The sequence below is a fragment of the Falco peregrinus genome, chromosome 3 (assembly GCF_023634155.1).
Source record: "Falco peregrinus isolate bFalPer1 chromosome 3, bFalPer1.pri, whole genome shotgun sequence".
In the NCBI taxonomy this organism is placed as follows: Eukaryota; Metazoa; Chordata; class Aves; order Falconiformes; family Falconidae; genus Falco; species Falco peregrinus.
In genome coordinates, this window is record NC_073723.1 from 81,920,738 (window position 1) to 81,943,550 (window position 22,813).

Consider the following 22,813-nt stretch of genomic DNA (forward strand, 5'->3'; position numbering starts at 1 on the left):
CACTCTCTGTTGATAAACATCTCTGCTTTCATAGGCAAAGCTGGACACTTTGCCTTAGACTCCAAATGCCTTCCTTAAGATTAGATGAGCTTGCAGGGAGCAAGATGAAGCTCAGAGGATGTCAAGACACAGAAAGGACACAAAGAACAGTTGGAACACTAACTTTCTTTTTGTGCTATGATTTTTTTTTGTTTTGTTATTAATATTTTTCAACCAGAAGCACCATGAAGATGAATATATAGTGTGTGAACAAATCAATCCGGTTTCCTTAACTTATATTCTAGATTTGAAAATAGGGAAAATGTAACAATGCTGGGAAGGTGTGACTGAAATATAAAGAAGGGTTAGATGTATACCCATAAGTTTAGGAGCTATTTGCTTTTGTAAGTTTTCTACTGTTAATAATATATCTTCATTGCCTCCCTGACACTTTTCACCTCCCTTCTGTATTTATCAGTGAAATGTAATGCTGCTTCTCTCAAAATTGGTGTGGAGGGAAGGGGAAGAAATGGGGAGGAGGTCATTTTTGCACCATGTAACAGTGTTTTTTTGTGAAGTACTTCTTTAGTACGTAGGTTCAAATTTTATGGGAGGGAATGAGAAACCTTCAGTTCTACTATTCTCAGACCGATCTCATAACAATAATTTTCACAGGAGTGCCATTAGTTACAGAAGAAAAACACTAATGAGAACTTTAGGCCTATCTAGTTTTCATATCCTGTACATCAACAATTTTTTGAAAACCAAACAAATGATCTTTCCTTTTTCTTACTTATTTTTACCAGGGCTTCATTATGTTTGTCTTTTTTATATATTTTAATTTTACACAATTGAGACTTAATGAAAAGAGTGCTTAAGGAATAAATGTAAATAAAAATAGTGAATCAATTAATTGCTTCTTGTTGATGATTATAATTGTTTCTATACTTTATTTTAGCAATTACGTATACTGTAATTTGAACTCAGAGACCTATGATTATTAAATCCAAATTTCAGGGCTTTACATATAAGAATGACAAGCAGAAAAATGCAGTGAATATTTTCTACCTTTCATGTTATTGCTTATAACGGAAATATGTGAATTGGTCAGAGATGACCAATCTTGTCCTAAAAATAAGTCTGATTATTAACTGTAGGTTACATTTCAGCATTGTCATACTAGTCAAAAACATTAAAGCTGTCTGTTCTGTCTAACAATATATGGAACAGTTTTAATTTATGTATACAAACATGCACATACATGCATACATCCATTGCAAGCACTATTACTGACTGGAAGATGGAGGGAGAAGAAAAGACTTTAAAGACCATTTTCAAGCTTAACTTTAAACAGACAGATTCTCTCAGCAGCTGTTGCTATTAATTGAAAAATAATGTTCATAGTCAGAAAAAGTCCTGTTCTTCACTGGACATTCAAGAGAAATCCTTTATAGAAAACATAGAATTATCTTGTGACAAAACAAGAAACATTACAGGGAGCAGAAATGAAGAAGGTACATGCAGGGTCTCAATTAGCTTTCAAAAGCTCTGATAATTACAATTATTTAATAAGAAGCATACTTTCTTCACCTCAAATGTGCTAGATCCAAGAATTCTATGCTTACTGAGAAGACAGGCTTCATATTTTATCTGTGAATACATAGGGAGGATTCCTGTAATAATTCAGCTTCATGACAAGCACAAAATAATTAGGCTGGACAGAAAAAAATGCCTATATAAAGGACTTTCAAAGTTAACATAACCTCTTTGTAATAGATGCAAACTTCACTGGCAACTTGAAGTGACAGGCACTGTAATTGAAGAGACTTAGGTTAGAATCAATGACTGAACTTTAAAGTGCCAATCAGAGCTGTGATGTTGATTGATCTTGAACAATTGTAAGCCTACTTATCAAATGATCTGGACTGAAAATTAGTAAAGCATTAAAATAATGAGTTTAGGAAGAAACAAATTCATCAAAAATAGGGAGGGGCACCAGAGGAAAAAAGACAGTACATCTGATTTTCAGAATGAAAAATAATTCTAATGTGATGAAAACACAAGTTCACCACTGCCTAAATGCAGAAAATAAACAAAAGCTTACTTAGAAAAAAAGCACTATTAAGTTTTGATGACTGCTGCAACAGAATAGTGGTGATGGGAATTATTTATAGTGAATAATGTATTCAGAATTAATAAAATTTTCTGGCTGAACATAAATTATCCAAACAGCACACATATTGACAGATATTATCCAGAAATTTTTAGAAACCTGTTAGCCTTTGGAGCACCGCAGTGCTATTTTCTGTGAGTTTTCTGATGCAATTGACCACCTCTAATTCATTTCTTCTATAGGACATACACTACACTTCCAACATATTTCCTGTGCAAAGGGAACTCTAGGGACCCAAGATCTGTCCCAGAAAATTCTATTGCCATTTTGCATTATTGAAGTAGCTCAAAGTGACTGCAAGTATAAAGAGAGGGAACTGTCTTAGTATTCACTACCCAAAGAAAAAGCATATGTATGTTAAGCAAACATCTATCAGACAAGACAGCACCAGTAACAGGATCAGAATGGGCATGGAGAGAAACTTAAATTAGAACCACTGAAACAGTTCTAGTGGTGAGTGTGCAGATTAGGACACTTTCAGTCAAACTGACATATGTCCACTTAATACAATGCCCTGACTGATGTTGTCCTTTGAAACAATAATATGCTCTGCATACAAATGACCCCTAAAGAGCAGCAGGTATGAATTTCTGCACAGACTCTGAGCACTTACAAACTGGAGAATGAGGTTTAAAAACACAGTCTTAAACCCAAATTAACACCCATGAGTCATCCCTATCTGTCCTAGCTAAAAACAGAAGCCAACAGCAGCTTTGAGGAAAAGATTTTCAAAATCTTCAGCAGCATTATCACACCAGACTAATGACACGATCCTAAAATGACTCATTATACGCAGCAGCAGGTCGGCTATTTGGGAACAAACACCAATTCAACTACACTTTGGGCATCATATATATTGGAAAGTGACATTAAAAAGAGGGGAACAGTGTCCAAGTTAAACTCTCCAGGTTTCTTCTTGTTGCAGTTTTAAACTCTTGACTTCAGACATAAATCGCCCTTGTTTATGTCTGAAATGTAAACATGCTCCAAACCACTCAATGCTACTTACACTTTCAGCTCTATTTTTTGCTGGCTTTGTAGGATAAAGCTCTTCATGAAAATGACAGAGCCACTAGTACATGCATCAGTTTTGCTCTGGCTGCATCAGTAGAATCATCCATGACCTACTTCCCCTTATTTTTTCCATCTGCACTTTTAATTATGTTCCTATTTACGGGGCTGCCACTTGTTGCCTTTCTCTTCATGCTTGAAAAAGTCTCATATATGGAAACTTCTCTCTGTTACTGACCTTTCCAGATCCCACCATTGTGAGGCTTCCCAACATGTTATTACAAATAATCATGCTGTTTAGGTCAGTGACTAATGGTGAACCCAGAATGGGCAGCCCTGTTACAGATTATCAAACAGTAAAGGAAAATTTATAACTGCCAAGTCTGAAGATTTAGCTATCAAGCCACAGCTGAAATCATTCTCCTTAATATCCTGTTTCAAAAGAGAAAGGGGGAGACTACAATTTAACCAGATGGAATACTATGGGTAAAATACAAGCCTTAGCTGTGTTGTTCAGGTACACCTCTGACAGTGCAAAATGTTTTGAAGCATTTATAAACAGAGATTAGCCAAAGAAAAAGGAACTAGTGGTGCATCTTGAGTCACAATTTTCATAAACCAAAGGTAGATACACTTTCAGAATGCATACCTTCGTTTTTTGCATATCATTGCAATATAAAACCATCGAGTTCAGAAATATCATGCTCAAAAAAGAACCATTTGACAAAGTCAGTAAAAGTTGATAGTGACTACAGGCAGAATTTTTTTAACTTAACTTTCCCTATCCAGTCTAAATTAATCATTTATGCTTCCTTTAGAGGTGATGGAGATGTTCTACACTGTCCCAAAAGATGATTAATCCCACCTGTTTTATGACAGGAAGCAAGCATCTAAAGAGGCAATTTACTACAGAGAAAAATTGCATGACAAAAAGAATGTTACTCCTAATTTGCATGTCCTGAAAATAAGGCAAATAAAGGAGAGAGATCTATAGATTATACTGGCTGAAAAGACAACAACAAAAAACACTGCAACAACACACATAGGAAAAATAAATAACTTTAAGAGCATTCTTGGGATATGGCATATCCAATAGAAGCATCCTGATTTTCCTTTAAGTATATAAGACATAATGCGAAATCCTCAGCTGCTATAAACTATCATTATTCTTTTTAAGTCAATAACACTTCATTAATTTATGCTATGTTTTTTCAATAAAATTTATAATCAAAGGAAAAACTAGAGCAGATGGCAGGCAGAAAGATTAGAGGACTCTTTGAATTTAGCCAAAAAAGAACATATACAGAAAGGCCTTTATTCTTTGGAAAATAAATTAATGGACGACACTGAGAAAATGCTGTAGGAGTAGAGACAGATGCATCAACATTATTTGAACCTCTGTCACATGAAATAACCCAGGGTACAGACTAAAACTTAAGGAAGCTTAGGACTTAAAATCAGAAAAGCACATTTTTCTTCAGGGGACCACTTAAAACATACACTCAGGCAAATCTCTTCAGACTTTTCTTCAGCTGGTTCCCGTCTCCCCTAGCCTATCTGTCCTTTTTGAACCCTGACACAACTGTGCTACTGCCATTTCACAGGACACACTGAAACTTTAAGAGCCAAGGACTTTGTTGCTGCTGTTGGTGGTTCAATAACAGGAATATTCACTGTAGACAGTAGTATGACCCACTTTGCAACTAGAGGAAGTTCTACGTTGCCAAATAATTTTTACAAGCAAGTTACTGTGCCAATTTTTTGGATCTCAATCTGAATTTATAAAAATGTGAACAGTATGAACTATTTTACTCAAAGAACATGACAGCATATGAATTTCAATAACAGGAAATACAAATAATCCCAGACACAACTGTTAACATTCTTGAAGTGCTCATAACTGCATTTGCAAGACTAAAGCATTGCCACCTGTATCTACAACTAGATATAATTGTGTGTACACAAACAAAGCTCCTTGTGAAGATTTGTTTTGAATGGAGTATAAAAAGTTAAAATATTAAGAGTACTTTACTCCCTTGGGGACGTAGTCAGTTCCTCTTCGATCTTAGCTTTATTTCAAGCAGTCAGCATGTCAAATATTCCTCAGACGTACCAGCAATTTCTACAGCTATGCATATCTGACAAACAAGAAGTTTTTCATTATCATATTTTGCCAGACATCTCAAGGGATCACTGAAATACTGAGGAATTCTAGTGGCATGCATGCATACATGTCTGGGGCACAGATGTGGGGATAGTTTCACAAGTTGTTTTCTGGTCTAACTGAAAAACTCCATAGACTTGGTATTTGAAATAAATCTTAGGTTTGATATTTGTTATTATTAAGCAACATTTCTGATACTGCTGCAATTAGATGGACAAAGGCCATGCTGCATTTCTCATCCTTTTGAATTTAAATAGTTGTGGACATTTTTTAGTAAATCCCACCACAATACAGAAGGTAAGAATATATACATATCTCTATATATTTTTATATATCTTCTTTCTTTCTCATTTAATACATAATATATAAGAGTGTATATATAAAACACTGGATAAGCTCCATATACAAACTTTCTTACTCCCACAAAGAAAACCCCTCAGCCTACAGCACTGCTCTCACTAAGATCCCCATACAACATGATGAGAGTTCCACCAAAAGAAAGAGAGGAGTGGTAGCCTAGCCACTCATTAAACGCATCAGGACTGAGCAGCAAAGAGAAATGGCATTATCAGACAGTCCCCCCCCCCCCCCCCCCCTTTTTTTTTTAGATACCTTAAAACACTTAGTATTCTGTCTTTATTTTGCTTTAAGACTTCCCAAATTAAAGTTATCAACACAAATCACTCAAGAAGTGCTTGAGACTCAGGAAGACAGAACTACTGTGCATTCACAAGCTTTTCTTAGGTCTCCTCCTCCCTTCTATCAGTTCGGACTTCCCGAGTCTTCACTTCTCAGTTTTTTCGGCAAGCAAGACAAGACAATACATTGTTTGTCTCTGCGTACAAGATGAAAGCTTTCCACTTCCCCTTCTGCCCAATGCTGATGTTGCAGTACAAAATACACTTTCAAGATGAAAAACCCATGGAAAGCCAGCACACAGTACTGAATTTCTGTTCCGTTGCTGACTAAAAATAATCATTAATATAAAGGATAGCAAGTACCCAACTGCATATAGAAAAGCTGCAGTTACAGTAGCAGTTTCCCTTGGGAGACTGTGTATCAAAGCAATGGTACTTTACCATTGCCTGATTAAAAACAGGCAATTATTGTTAATCACAGTAATCTGAACATGCCAAGATTTACATAAAGTATTCTTATATATCCAGAATTATTTTCCAATGGTTCTTGCATATACAAAGACTTAAACCTACTAAATCGAATTATTAACCACCTTAAATAAGGTATTTTACAATGACAGGCAGAAAATTTGGAGAGGAAAATGTCTCAAGAATTATTCATAGATCTTGCCAGAAAACTAATGCAGTAAAACTTGCCAGTTGAAGAATATGATTGTGCACAAAACAGGAAAAGGAAAGGGCTTAAAAGGAAGCCTGTCATTATTTGGAGGAGGTCACTGAAATAAAGAGGTCACCTCCTCTTGGTATCTATAAGGTTCCTCAAGAACATATGAAAATACCTAAACTGATAAGAAATCTAGCTGAAGTTTTACCAGTTTATGTATTTGTCAGAACAGCTAACAGGAGAAATAGGATATTCATCTATATTCTACCTTACAAATTTGTGGCCCAACCTTATGTCACTGGGTTGACAGAATGGTTCCTTCTCCTCTTTTCCATGATAGACTTTCAGGTGGCATGCTCAGAACCAGGTGCTTAGGGAAAAAGGAATTGGCTGTTTTCAGTAGTAGGTGCAGCCCTCCATGTCAAAGGTAGTAAAGGAGTAGAAATTCTTCTGTTACTACCAAGGTAGAGAAAGCAAGCACAGAATGATCTTATAAGTAAAACCTTAGCATAAGGTAAAACCATAGCATCTCTTTCCTTGCCTCAGTATTTTCAAATCTTTTAAATGATAAGGCCTTAGAAGTATTACATTTAAGAGTAATAATTTATAAAATGTCAGAATATAACAAAAGAGAGTTGCTTCCTCACATCGAATCACTTCAACAGGAAGAAGTTGTACAGTCTATTACAGCAACTGAGAACTGAGCAACACACGGGCAACCTTCAATGCCAGAGGCACAGTTGTTGCTGCCAGCAGAGTTTTAATGAAAACGCTTCCTGAGATTTTTCTCCTTAACACTGAGAGTTTCTTAACTTCATTTAAAGGAATAAATGAGAAAAATACAACTGTGTTAGAGTCTTTTCCTTTCCTAAGTACAGCTGTAGAGAGCAAATAAAGAGCAACATTAGAAAATTAGCCCACAGGAATGATGATTAGCTGAGTGAGAAAAATTACCAGAACTAAAGATAAGCTGAACTGGTTCAGTTTAAACCAAGAGCCTTTCTTTATCATGTTGTGGGTATGCAGCCTGAGACCACTGGTGCACTTTATGAGAAATATTATCCTTTCAAGTAGTGCCACAGAATTTGCTAAAATTTAGGTTTTTCAGGTTTATTTTTGGATTCACATATAAAGGACTAATAATGCCCAGTGGTAACTACTACTATGTTACAACTGCAAATATTTTTGTGAATAACTGTCCTCTGTGCACTAGGGGACAGCTGTTTGAAGCATCTCTTGTGTTTTTCCAATAGGGGATAACATAAAAATTCTCTTAAGAAGATATTGCTGCTGAAAGGGCTAGTCATCAAGTAGGCTTGCACTCTTGTAAATTCTGATAATTCCTGGGGCTTACACAATGAAGATTATGGGATTCTGCAGAGACTCAATGCTTTTTTTTTTTTTTTTTCTCCTTCTTTTCCTTTTTGTCCAAGTAATTTACAGATGTGCAATGGCAAATAGAGAAATAGCATATATGATGTTGGATTCACTTGTGTTCTAACAAAGCATAGGGCATTGCCAGATCTTGTACTGTACTGTAAAGACAGTGATAATTTGTCTTATGTGGCAACAAAAGTTATACATAAATATTGCAATTTACATTAGAACTTCAATTTAAATCAGTAAGAGGAGAAACGCGCCTATTTTCTGCACATAGTATAACAGTTCCACAGAAGTATATTGTATATAACATACAACATGCTCTTGCTTTTTTGAAATTTCATCAGTTACCTTTTGATTTTGGAAGCTCAGATGATCCAGGCACTAGGAGGGGTGGACAGAAAAAAACACTGAGATCAAAATAGAGAAAACATGGCCTGCATTAGGTTGGGAAGAATTCACTGTTAGAGAGTTAAGAGGTGCAGCATCTTGGAGTGAAAGCTCAGAGTTGACCTCACAAATTCTCATGTTTTTCTGCAGATTCACTGTGGGATTTATCATAAAGAGCTTAATATCTCTAGACTTTAATGTACTAATCAGCAGTACCCTGAAAACAACAGCACTTCCGTACCTCAGATTCAGATATTAGAGCTGAATGCTAGGTGGTAATGAGTTGATGCTTGCATACTCTTTTACAATGGATCTCCTGCTTCCCTTATTCCTGCATGTGAGCAGACCTTCCCTGATTATAATTACCCTGAAAACACCAAGTAATGCCCAGAGGCTGCAGTTTACATCAGCTTTGCACTGCTATGATGCATTACGCATACAACTAAAGAGATGAGACCTGCCACAGATGAGTTTGTCAGTCCAAAAGAGATTTGCACCTTACTTAAGGACTGCTTAAGTATAGCTTTACCCTTTAAACCAAAGAAACTGAACAAAACTTCCTCATATAAATCCTATCTTTTTTTTTCCTTTACCCAGAGCAGGCTATAAGACATCTTTCTTCTTGTGCAGGCTCTCTTGAAGCTTTTACCTCCAGCTGTACTCAATAACCTATTATAAGAAACATCTGACTCCTCCCCAGCTGTCACTGGTTCCTCCATTACTGTGGCCATAGAACTAGAAAGGATATACCTTCAAAAAAAGGTCTCTCTCTGAATAAATCTGGCTGTTTGTAGAACCAGACTATACCTTAAAGTTTGTTGTTACACTTATCCTGAATTGTTATCTGTGTTTCTACTTGGCTCTGAAGCTCAAAGCAAAGCAATTGGAAGATAAAGATATGTACTGCATCTAGGGTTCTGAAGTTGTACCCTTGGAGCTCATAATATCACCTTCTGGTCAGTCATAGCTGTGCAATAGTCCTTAGTTTTGCACATTTTTGAGCATTTAATGACTTCCAGTCAGAAAGTCATTAAAAACAACAACAGAACATTAAAATCTGCTGAAGTAAATTTCTGCTCATCAAAACATCTTTTTTTGTCCTTCCCTTCCCAACCCACCCCCCGATTCTTGCAAGAACATACTAAAAGAGGTGGGGGGGGGTATTCCTAAATCTTTCAAAGGACTAAAAAGGGTTGAAATGATTTTTAATTCCCTGTTTGTAACAAAATTTGCCCAAGATTTAATGAAAACATGGGCAAATATGTTTACTTCAGTGAGGCATTTATATAGGAGCCTAACTATCCAAGACTCCCTATATTAGCAACAGGCAAAGAGAGATGGTCTGAATCATTCCTGGGATGTGCTTATTCCTTTGCACTGATTGCACGCCACTCTAAGATGATCATGCTTCTAACTCAAGTTTTGCAGCTAAGTGTGTCAAATGAGATTAAATGAATCTGAGCCAGAGTAAGAAAAGATGTCAAGATTTTTAATATCACCAGATTAGTACATAGTCAAGAGGATGGTAGAAATCCATATCAAATGTCTCTGATGTGTGTGGTCATGCGGAGCACAGCCTCTACTCCTGGCAATGAGCATCCTTTTGGCCAAGTGATTTAAACCTGTACCAGTCATGGAACATGACAGCATGCATAGGATACAGTTATTTTCTGAGCCCTAAAGATTGCACAAAACCCCTTGATGATGTAGCAAAGAAAGCACCCATTTTTAAGAATTGTGTTAGCATACAGTTCAAACCTAACTTTCAATAACATGAGAATCAAATATAAGCAACAGGGGAAAAAGAAAATACACAACAAAAAGGAAGGATTACTTTATCAGTCAATAAAACAGAACAGTTGTTTACTTTGCTGATGTGTCTCACTGCCTTTTTCTTTTACATTAGGATACGAAATCTCAAATCAATTATTTAAGGAGTGCAAATTTCGGTTAAAAAAAAAAAAAAAAAAGGGACAGAAAAACTAAAGGTATACAATACTTTCAGTACTACTGCTGAGAGTACCTTGAGGGGCAGGCCAGGTTTGACCTTTGAGCCATCTCCTAACTATTGAGTTCGAACCCCTCTAGACTGAGTTTCAAGACACAGCTATAAACTTAACTATTGTGCACTTAAGGCAGGCACAGATATGATAAAAGAAATATCCCTAGTGTTCTTTACGGTTAGTTCCTAATGCATTCCACTTTATATGAACTTCAATTTAAAGAGTAGCTGGATGAAGCATCTCCCAGGGCAAGACATTATTCTTTATTATTGTTTGGCTTATGGGTTCTGTCTAAAAAGACAAACAAACAAAATCTTGTCTTCAGTCTTAAACTATGATTAATTCAGAAAGGCTTTTTATTAACAAACAAACCCATTTCTACTTTATGGGTCTGACTGTTTCCACTGAAATAACTGCTAAAACTCCAGCTGACTTGAAACATGCAGCACCTTGCCCTTCATAGGAACATAGATGCCATCCAGTTTCACTGACTCAGAGAGACCAGCCTTAGTTTCAAAAGGACCAGTTTCCCATTTCTTATTAGAGGGACATATTTATGCACCCATAGATGAGATGACTTGGAAGAGTCGGCATGGATTTACCAGGTGACGCCTGACCAGCCTGATTGCTTTCTATGATAAAATTACTGGAGTTGCAGAGGAGGAAAGAACAGCACCTTTTATTTACCCTGACTTTAGTAAAACTAAACCCACACAATATTCTTGCACAGTAGTCTTTTATCCAAGTTAGTATCTTATAGTTTGGATGGGTGAACTAGTAGATGGATAAAAAATTGTTTGCATGATCAGGCTTGGAGAGCAGTGGTTAATAGATCGTATGCTGTCTGAAGGCCGGTAACAAGTGGAATATCATAAGAATTTACCCTGGGACCTGTTCTGTTTCATATCTTTCTTAATGACCTGGAGGAGACAACAGAGTGGGGTCTCATCAGGTTCTGAGATAACACCAAATGGGAGGGACCAGCTAAAATGCTCAAGGACAGAGCTGCCATAAAGAGGGAATCAGAGAAGCTGGAGGAATGGGACAAGAGGAACAGCATGCAATTCAACATTGTGGAACAGATACCCAGCTCCACACCAGGGAAAGAAGAGACCCTGCAATGGCACAGCCTGGTGATGAGCTTGCTGGGGAGCAGCTCTGCAGAAAAGACCCTGGATAACATGGCAAAAAGCAAGCCACAAGAGAGCCAGCAGTGTACCCTGGCAGTAAAGATGGCCAATAGCATCCTGGTCTGTATGAACAGCAGCGTAGCCAGGAGATCACAGGAAGGGATCCTATCCCTCATTAGTCCACATCTAGTTACTGCATCCAGTTTTGGTGAACTCAGTAAAGGAAAGGCATTCATAAACAGGTGTATTCAGGGGAGAGCCACCAAGATGGCTGGAAGCTGGAGCGCTTGCCCTTTCAGGAGAGGCTGAGAGACCAGGGAAGAGACAGCTTCAGTGAGGGGGGTATCTGATAGCAGTCTCCCAGTATTTACAGGGATTTCATCCAGGAAAAAAAGCCAGGGTCCTGATGGCAGTACATGCTGCAAGGAAGAGACACATCAGGCTTAAATTTAAATAAGAGAAGTTCAGACTGCTAATATGGTAAAGCTTTTTCACCATGAGGCTACTTAGGCATTGGCACAAGTTTCCCAGAGAGGCTGTTCAGCCTCCATCCCTGGAAGTTTTCAAGTCTGGACCAAAATATCTTAAGTAACCTGGCCTGAACTAGATGGCTCTGCTTTGACCAGCAGATTGGGCTAGAGGTGTCTTGAGAGCTTTTCCAACCCAGATTAGATCCTGAAATACGCATGTAGAAGAACAAGAATAGACAAAGCAGGACAGGGGGAATTGCACATCAATATGAAGTGAACCTGAAACAGTGAAAATGTAACCAAGAAGGCATTTACCAGACATTCTTTAGAAGTCACACATACGTGTCTTCTCTTCATAGGCCATTTTTGAAGTCTTCTCTGTCGCATACATGAAAGGTTTCCCCCTCCCAAACCTTCCTTCTTCTACCATCCAGCGATGCACCCTTGACAATCAGAGGGTTATAGAGAATCTAGCAGTTGTGATTCTTACTGATACATGAAGTCCTCTTACTGATACGCACAAATTAGTTATTTTACCTTAAGGTGTCTTGTTATAGTAGGAGCTGTCTTTCCAAAGATTTCATGACGCAATCCCTTAGTAACTATTCTGTAAGATCCCTGCCTAGGAAAGGTGGCTAATCAATTAAAGCTATTATAAGACACACACAAGCTATTATAAGGCAAAAGAGCTTTAAGGGATTAGGCCTCCACGGTGCTTCCAAAATTTACCTTGTTGAAGTTTGATCTCTGTTAACCTGATCCACACATGCAAGTGCTAAATTGCTGTCACAAAGGAGATACATGGGGAGCTGGACTCTGCTGGAGCCAATGAAGGTCTCAAGCAAAGAGATGGCCAGGAGCATCTTCCCTGCTCATGTCAAACTCACATAGTGGAGGACAGCTAACCAATGCTATCATACTTACTCTAGGCAAGACACATGCAGCATCAGGCATCATAAAATTGCCCTGATAACTGTCTCTCTTAAAATGTTTTGTTCATATAGAACAGCAATTGCCCTGTTGAAAATGTTATGAGAGAGTGCCTCCATGCCTGCCAGAATTAGTACTTTTCAGAGAGAACAGAAAAATTATTGTTTTCTTAGTGAGCATGTTCCATCATAGAAGCAAGATACATGAAAAACACTTTGACAGGCATAACAACTTTATATGTATCTTCATAATGTTAGATCTTTTTTGGTATTATTCTATGTGATCCCTTTGATGTGCTAAGATGGTTTCATTTTTAGAATTTCAAAAGGTTATTTTTCCTTCTCAAACCACTTCCATATACAAATTTCTATAAGGAAGCACAGTATTCTGTTTAATATACAGACAGATAACTTTTTAAATTGAAATCATGCTTTTATGCAATGGCTCACCCCCAAGAGCTCTTTCAAACTCCCACTACACCTTTCTTCAGTTCCTTCCTCAGTATTTCAATTATTCTGTCTTGAAATTATGAACAATAAAATCCTCTTATAAACGGTAGAATTGCGCCTCAAAGATTTCTTTTTTATCACAGCAAGAAATATTCTCTTTTAAAAGCAGAACTGTTTATTTAATCATCTCTGAGATCAGGGTGTTTTCTGGGTTATGTGTTCCAATACTGTTCACTTAGTTGTTCCTTAACTATTTCAGTATCATATTCTTGACAAAGGTTTTATATATGCAGCAAAAAAACTCCAATATATATACAGCATCAGTGCTAAACAGGTGCCAAAGTGTCACAGAGGCCAGGGAGCTGTTGCAAAATAATAAATAGTGGGGGATATCCACACTATAAAATTTGAATAAGTAACTTCGGTGCAGTTCAGAATCTAAGATCTCTATATTTGCATAAAAAAAGTAGGTGCCAGGATGGAGTGTGTAGGTACTCAGAATATTTTAGTTGGAGGCCAAGGAAGCCAGCTAAATATTCCTGCAATGTCTTAGAAGCATTTCAAAACACTGCTAATCCCAGGAAGGCTTTTTCTTCCAAGCCACATCTGGGTGTGAGGATGACCATTCTAGGAAATAAGGGTAATGAAAGTAAATGAGCAGTTCATGTCCTTTGTCCAACTAATCCACATGTGGAGCCACAAAGTAGAATTTCATCCATAATTATCGCAAATTAATTAACTGAGAGGTTGATGTACCTTCACAAACTTGATGGAGAAGCTCTTTTAAAAAGTAAATATTTTCTTTTTAATATCCAAAACTCTAAGCACAGGCAAGTAAAATTAAGAAAATTCATTTTAAGCTTTCCTACACAGACCTAAATTCTTCATAGCACCTAACTCTTGGTGCCTAAATACACCAAAAAAATTAACTGTGCAAATCCATAACAGTAACAGTGGTAAGCCAGAGAAAGCTTACAGAAGGAGAGCTAGTCAGCTGGACCTTCTAACCTGGGCACTCCCTGGCACTGTATCCTTTTTAAAGTTGACTGAAATCCTGGGATATATTTAATGTCTTTAGAATGTGATCTTTGTCAACATCATCAGGGACAAGGGACAAATTCTCAAATATAGCACTCCAGGCTATCTGAAAAGTCTTTTCTGGGTGTCGCCTATAGACAGTAAGTTGATTCGTGAACATGCACTTGATCATCAATATTCAAGGTGCTCAGTTTAGCTTTAATAAGTCCCACACTGCATTTTAGCAGATGCATGTGCACTACCCAACTAGGGAAGACAAGTGTTTCAGGTCTCCTCTGATATGCTGGGTGCTGGTTCTGATGACAACATTTCCCCTTTTACTTAATCACACCCTTCAGTGCAGCTACTCCTACTTTTGCTAGAATAACTGGAGAGGAGAGGGGAGGCCACTGGGAACTCTAATTTTGTGTGCTAAATTGCTGAAATAAAACTGATAATATGGTTTCACTTCCTAATGGAGGACTGTCCACTACAAACTATGGTCAAAATAAGCATGAAGTCAGAGTCTAAAAGCACTGGTGTGACTTTAAGCTATTTGCAAGCAGCAATACTGCTCTATCACTTCCTTTCTACGAATTTATAAAAGGCATTCCTTTTCAATTATAGCCAGACTCCTAATTAGTTAAATCCAAGGCAAACTTTTACCTTCAAACAACTATAAACTTATGGTTCCAGGCATCTCTTCTTTATTGAGAAGACTGTTTTCTAAAATCATGCATGAAAGTATTCAAAAATACCCTGACACTCTGGGTTGTCATTTTCATTCACCATTATTAAAGAAAATTCAAATTTTGATGCTTCTCACTGTAAGTTAAGTGTTATGCCATACCAACCTAATGAAGCTGAAGAACTTTGTGATGAACATGAATGGATCAAAGGTATTGGCAACCACCTTTAGCAGAAGTGGGACAAAAAATACTAATGATTCTGCTGGAACTGAAACTGTTTCTTTGGTAAAAACACTTCTTCAGACTGTACCTTCTTTGATGCCAAAAGCAGAGTTCAGGAAAAATTGCTAGTTGCCTTTTATTTTAAAGGTAATTGGTACATGTTGTTTACAGAATATTTATCAATGCTCCCATTGTATAGTGTACTATTATGAGAGACAGCAAATACAAAATATAATATACATTACTAGCAATTTTGAGGGATTTTTCTGGTAAATAGGTAGGTAAATAATACGCTATTACAGAACAGCAAAAATACGTGTAATGTATCAAAATCCCTGACTACGCTTAGAAGACTTAATAGCTATAGGAAAAAACAGCACCCAGACCCGACTTGCCCAGACGTGGTGGCAAAGCTAGGCTTTGTTCAGCTGAAACACCTCACCCCGCCTTTGCAGAAGCTACATCCATAGCAGCTCCTTTTCACTGGGGTATGTGCATCTGCACATGAGGCCTTGAACATCTCAGATGGGGCTTCACATCTTCACTCAACCTGGGCATGCTGGCAATGCTTAGTGTTTGAAACATAGTATAAGACACTTTAAGTGTGAGGCACATAAAACCAAAGCTTGACTATTTCTCTGACAAATAGTGCAAATCTGCAGTAATGGATGGCACAGCATCTGGAAGCCAAGGTAGTTCCATGTTTTAGATTTTGAGTACTGCACAGAGAAAAGGTGCTCTCAACACTGTGAACAGTTTAAATGCTGCAGCCCACATTACCCTGGGACTGGCACACATGAGCAACATGTTTAGTTTCCATGAGCTGAGCCAACCAGAAAGGGCTCTGCATTTCGAATGAGAAGCAGTACTGTCTCCCCAGGGTGCTGTGTGCTGAACATGCTAGCCTCTCACTCACTTCCATTCACTCCCTTCCTATGTCAAAGCTGGGCAGCAAACAAAGTAATATTTAAAAGTCATGCCCAACTATTGTCTCAAACATCAAAAGAGACCGCACAGAATACTTACCTTGTTAAAGAAAGGGTCTTCCTTAAGTAAAAAGCTATCCATTTCCCAGCTTGTCCTAGACGACTGCTAGAGGAAGGAAGCACTTCTGACACCAAATACTCAAACAGAAGACAACTAATCCAATCTATCTATCTATCTATCTACACATAAAAGAAATCAAGAGCTATTCCTTTCTCTTGCAATAACTCAAAAGAAGGGATATTGGGATGGATCTTTGAAGTCTGTGACAAAACTTTATTCAATACTGTGCAGAGATAAAAAGGCTGAGCATGTACTTTTTTCAACCACAGATGAGTTGCCTGATTTTAATAAGTGCTAAACACCTGCAGATTTTAGAGAAGTGGAGACTGTGAAGGCTGATTTTTTCCAGGAAAAAAAAAAAATACATTAAATTCCTCTTTCTAAAAGTCTTTGACAATAGATGCATAATTATCAAAACAGCAGCATATCTGGAATATCAATATGATGAGCTAAAACATTAATTGTTTTTAAGAATTCACATTCAGTTAATCATTGCTCTGATAGCAATACATAAAAGGATTACACAGAACCAGAAATAATTTACACAATAGATCTACAACACTTTTCTATGGCTTCTTAGCACAAGTAAGGAAGCAATAAACCGAGGGCATGCAAGCATGCAACTTTCCCAATTTCCATGACTTTCAATAAACAGAAATGTCTCCCTATCACAGCTGTTATTTTCAGACCTTTCCAATCTTCAACATTATGTAAATGAAGAATTACTCCAGAGTTAGCAACTGCTATGGGTTCATACTAGGATATTTGAAAACTCTTACATTTTTCTTTTTTAATCAGAACATCTGAAAGTAAAATGTGGTTCTTTTTTCCTCTATGAGAAATAGATAATTAAAAAAAACCACGGCACTTATGAAAAAATATTTAATTAAAATTATAATGAAAATGTATTCTCTGGCTCTGAAAAAAGAATTAGAGTCTGTAAGTACATTCAAGTAAGGATGAGTCTGTCATTATTACTCTGGATAATTTACAAATATTGAGACCTAGTTCATCTAAGGCTTCTAGTCCAATGATTTCAATCCCTTCATTTGGAAAACTGTGGGGAAGGTAAGATCTATCTTCTAGAAAAAAATATAAAGTATACACGTATTTACAGAGGCTGCCCTCCTAGAATTGTTGGAATCCCAGAAACACTCGGAAAAGAGAAAAGAAACAAAAAAATCTTGAAAACAAAGGTTCGTATCGTTTTAGCGGCCTCAAGATCTGAAAGAAAGGAAGACAGCAAAGAAATGAAAGGTATGTCACAGGTGCTAAAAAGACAAACCAACAGAAAAGTTAGACACTTTCAGAGTCAATGGTAAGCTTGTACTTACAACAGAGAAGGCAATTGAGATGGTTGAGAGTGCTTACCCAACAGCATGGGTGACCCTGCACTCCTAAGCACTGGACACTCGGGTAGCTCCATTTTTCTATGATCTGCTCCGGGTCAACAAACAGCTATGGGCATGATGCAGAAGCTGAGATCTGACCTGCAGGAAGCCAGATCCTATGCTCAGAACAGTCTTAAAACAGCCCATAGCCTGTGAACCAGTGAACCATGGTATGCACAACTGAAGGGAGTTTGACTTCAGAAAAGAACAGAGGATTGGAGCAAATGTCTCCAGAGTCTTGCATCCAGGTAAGCAACCATCCAAAGGTGAACTTTAAGTTCTTCTCAGTTGGGGAAACATTTTAAGTGCATGTTAAATTTCAAGCATGCATTGAACTCTCTTGTTCTTAATGAGTTTTAAGTAATGTGATTAAATATCTCTTTCAGTATTTTCTTCAAGGGGGATATTTTTCTAAATTGGGATTTTTAGTGACCAAGTTAATCTTTAGGAGCAATAGTGTATTGTTAGCCTACACTGGGGAGGAATATGCTTCAGTACAAAAATTTCACTAAGCAGTAGAAGTAGTGCTTCTGGCCTTACCTTCTCAAAAAACACCTATACTTCAGTAATAGTTCAAGCCTTGAGTCAGGCTTCAAAAGCCTTCTGGACACCTAAATTCCCACCTATACGTCAGACCTGATTTTGAAATAAAGTTTTGTTTTCATAAATGAGGACACGTAGAAATAAATACAGTTGGAGAAGAGAAGGATCTGGGGAGACCTTATTTCAGCCTTTCAGCACCTAAAGGAGGCCTACAAGAAATTTGGAGAGGGAATTTTTACAAGGGCATCATGTAGTGATAGAATGGGGGTAATGGCTTTGAACTGAAAAAAGGGTGTATTTAGGTTATATATTAGGAAGAAATTCTTTACTGTGAAGGTGGTAAAAAACTGGAAGAGGTTGCAGAGAAGTTGTGGATGCCCCATCCCTGGAAGTGTTCAAGGCCAAGTTGGATGGAACTTTGAGCAACCTGGTCTAGCAAAAGATGTTTCTTCCCCATGTCAGGGAGGTTTGAACTGGATGATATTTAAGGTCCCTTCCAACTCAAACTATTTGATGAACCTAGGAAAGTGCTAAAGGGTGTCCAATGGAAGCACATGCATCAGGGCAAGGAAGAGTCCTGCAGAGAGAATGGCCAGCTCAAGGGAAGAACTCTGTTTGCAGGGTTGATCCTGTCACTGCAGCAACTTTTACACTGCACCAGGAATCACCGAGCACATGCCTGGACCTTGCTCAGCATATCGCTGTTTCACCATATCATGGGGTAGGTTACAGTAAATCAGAGGAGAGAGTCTTGCTTGCCGTCTTCTTGTTATCATCTTAGGAAAGATATCTAAGTCAGATAAGTATACCACAAGTAAGTAAGTGAGAATCTTCTGTCTTGTAATCATGTCATCATATTACCTGATCATAGCAATAGTCAAAAATATTGGATGACTAAGTAGGTGTTTTGGAGACATGCTAGATAATTTGGAGACAACAGTTACCAGGGGGCTTTAACTTATAAAACACAGAGGATTTTATGAACAGCACTGAAAGATCAAACATGTGTGTTTCAGAAAAAAAATAAGGGCCTTTATTTATTCTAACATCAGTAGAAATGAAAAGACTTTCTTGGTTTCAGTGGACTTACTGAAGTCACCAAACCTCCTTACCAACAGCAACTGAGAAATTAAAGAGGTAGCTGGGAATGTACCACCAAGGAATTGGCCACCAAGGCCAATCATCAGCTGGTATAAATTGTCTTACTTTTGCTTACTGTAACAGTAGCAGCACAAAAAGCTGAGGTATAACAGATATCAACAAATATGGTCAAGAAATAAGCTTATATAAAGAGATTGTTCTTGGTGGGGGTTTTTTCAGTTTTCAAGGGAGAATTAAATTGCAAGGCAGAAGCTATTACAACAAAGCTACAAGTGCACAAATATTGAAGTAAAATGTACTGTCTGCATGCAATAAAGAACTACTTAAAAGAGCTCCACATCTCACTATGCACTGTTTTTCATGCTACCATTAGTCCTGTGCATAAGAATTGGCATTGATGATTGTCATATTGTTGCTACGTGTAGCAGAAGTATTGCAAGAGCAGGACCAATACAGTCAACATGGAAGTCTTAAAGTGGCTGCTCCTGTGTAAAGGAATCAGATGAGGGGAAAAGGCATGCAGAGAGTTTCTCCCCACTTCAGCCTTAGGGGAAACAACTGTATATGGGAATGTGTCCTGCCTCCTGCTGACAGTGCTGTTGTTATAAACGATAACAATTAAAACAATTTTATTTTGGGTTCAATCAATTTAGGTTGAGAAACAATAAGCAAAAACAGCACTGGGTGCGCGGAGAACTCAGTTAGTACCACCACACGCACACCTAAGTCCTAAAACCAGCATCTTTTATGCCCAGATCTTGACCAATCTCTTCTCGCCGGATGTCCGTCCCGCTCTTTCCCCATTGGGTCGTTAGGGTACACCTTCTCCTCCTACTGGCTCTCCTTTGGCGCGCCTTTTCAAATCCTAAAGTCTTTGTCTCCTTTGGTGGGCCTTTCCTGGCATGGTTTCGCTTTCCTTATCTCCTTCGGTGGGCTTTTCCAAGCAGCAATTGCCTTAGGGGAAGGGGAAGCCATCACATTGTCTCAAAGGAGAACCACACGTGCCCACTCACCACAACTGTGATACAGGTCCCAGATTTACACAGGGTACAACAATTACACTTACCACAGTACATTCTATTTTTGACATGAATCATGACTGCGTTTATCACACTGTAAAGTCCAAATAAAGCATCTCTCAGCAAGCTGGGAGAGACATAAGTCCAGCTCTCTGTACTTGGTACCACCTGCTACACAGACTGTCTAATAGTATTCCTCTAGCAAGGGTTGCAGCCATCTGCCTGTACCCAGCTTCCCCACAGGCCCTAGGAGTGCGTGTAAGCTCATAGTTGCCTCAGACTGTACAATAGCAGACCAAGGATCAGCTGCATCTCCAGGCTTGGCCTGCTCTTCATTTATTCAAACCAGTGCTTTAAGATTTCTAGAGAGATAGAGGAAAACTGGAAAGAAAGCACTTAAATTAATTTACTGTCATGGTGCTTGTGGTGCCACATGAAAAACAGGCTTTTTCAGTACTGCAGAGTTGCACTCAATTCATTATACTGGCAATGTTGTTCACAAAAAAAAAAAAAAAAAAAAAAGTCAGCTGGCAATATCCAACACATTAAGGTGAGAATATTTCCCCAATTGTCTTTGACTTTCCAACGCTACTAGCAGATTGTTATTTAAAAGAACATGCAAGCGGGCTAATCCACTTAGGTAAAACATCAGTTTATAGTCACAGGGCCAGTTCTTTGAATAACCACAATGAAATGCTGTACTCACCAGAATTTATTATCATACTCTAGAAATAGTTAATATTAATCTGAGTGGGCAAAGGGAACACTAGAGAAAATATTTTCTGTAATAGCCTCTTAGTTCATACCATTTCTTTTCTTTTTTTCTTTTTTTTTTTTTAGCACAGAAATATTTAGATCAGGGAATACTGTTCATGGGAAACAACTAGTTCATTTGCAAATCTTCCTTGGAATGCACATGCTTTTGGCAGGTTAACATTTGCCTAAAGGGGTCTCTGATGAGGAGAAACAAGGACTTTGATTTCCATCACAGCCAGTCCATTAGTATTAGCCTAGATAAACACACAGTCAGCATTCAGAGACATAAAAACAAAAGCATCCTCTCAAAACAATAAACAAAATGGGGGGGGGGGGGGGGGGAAGAATGCTAGTAGTATTTGGGGGGTGGGGTGGGGGTGGCAGCGGGGGGGCAGTGGGGAACAACACCAACCAAAAAAAACACAACAGACAAAGAAAACCCCAGAAACATGTAAGAGATCACTGTGATTTTGATTTTCGTTTGTTTGGTTTGGGGTTTTTTTGTTTGGGTGGTGGTTTGGTTTTTTGTTTGTTTGTTTGTTTTTAATGGTGTAATAGCCTCCTTTTTAATTACCTGGCTGGTATGGCAAACTTACTTTCTAAGGATTCAACCTCCAAGGAAGCAGCTGCTTTTCAAGAAGTTTACCTTCTTACTCCCTCTGGTGTTCTGAGAAGTCATGAACAAACCTAACCCTAACCAGGTTTTTTTTTCATTATTTCCTTTCCTATCACGTCCACCCAAAGTGACTTGATAGGAAAGAACCGAGAGTGACTATTATGGCAATAATTTGAAATGTAAATCTTCACCTGGCATGCCACTAAGTAATCCAATTTGTTGTAAGGTCCTTTACGTTGCTCAAATTATTACGATTATCATTTGCAGACAAAGGGATATTTGAACTTGAGAAACAAAGTAGATATACATGCATTACACAGAATCACAGGATGGCCAGGTTTGGAAGGGACCTGTAAAAATCATCTAGTCCAACCCCCTACTAAAGCAGGGTCACCTAGAGCAGGCTGCACAGGGTCACATCCAGGTGGGTTTTGATTGCCTCCAGCAAAGGAGACTCCACAGCCTCTCTGGGCAGCCTGTTCCAGTGCTCTGTCACACTCAAAGAGTTTTTTCCTGCTTTTAAGCACACATTTTAGTTTGACATTGGTGCCATAGACCTAAGTTGTGATAATCAAGTAAACTTTCCTATAACCAAAGAAAACAATGTCCGTGCATGTTGTACTTGATTGCTTATCTGTATCATGATGCAGATACATAAAACTAGAGACTATTAGCTTCAAGCTTAAAAGAGAAGCAAACCTCCACTAGCTGTCATCATTAACACTTATAGCCTGATATATATGGCAGTATTCCCGAATAATGAATGCCTGAATTACTTGATTGTATATGAGAAACAGCACTGCTACGTAGCACAGGATAGCAACCACCAAACCTACACCCTTTCCCAAACACCACTGCTGCTACATTTGAAAGCTTCACCTTTAGTTTTAAAAAGAAAATTTGCAATGCTCAGATCAAAAACATGCACACAGAATGACATGCTGGCTGGCTGTAACTCTAATCTACCTAAAACAATGTTGCTCCCAGTCACCTCAGTGGAACAAGCTGAAGTCTGAAAAGCCAAGCTAGCA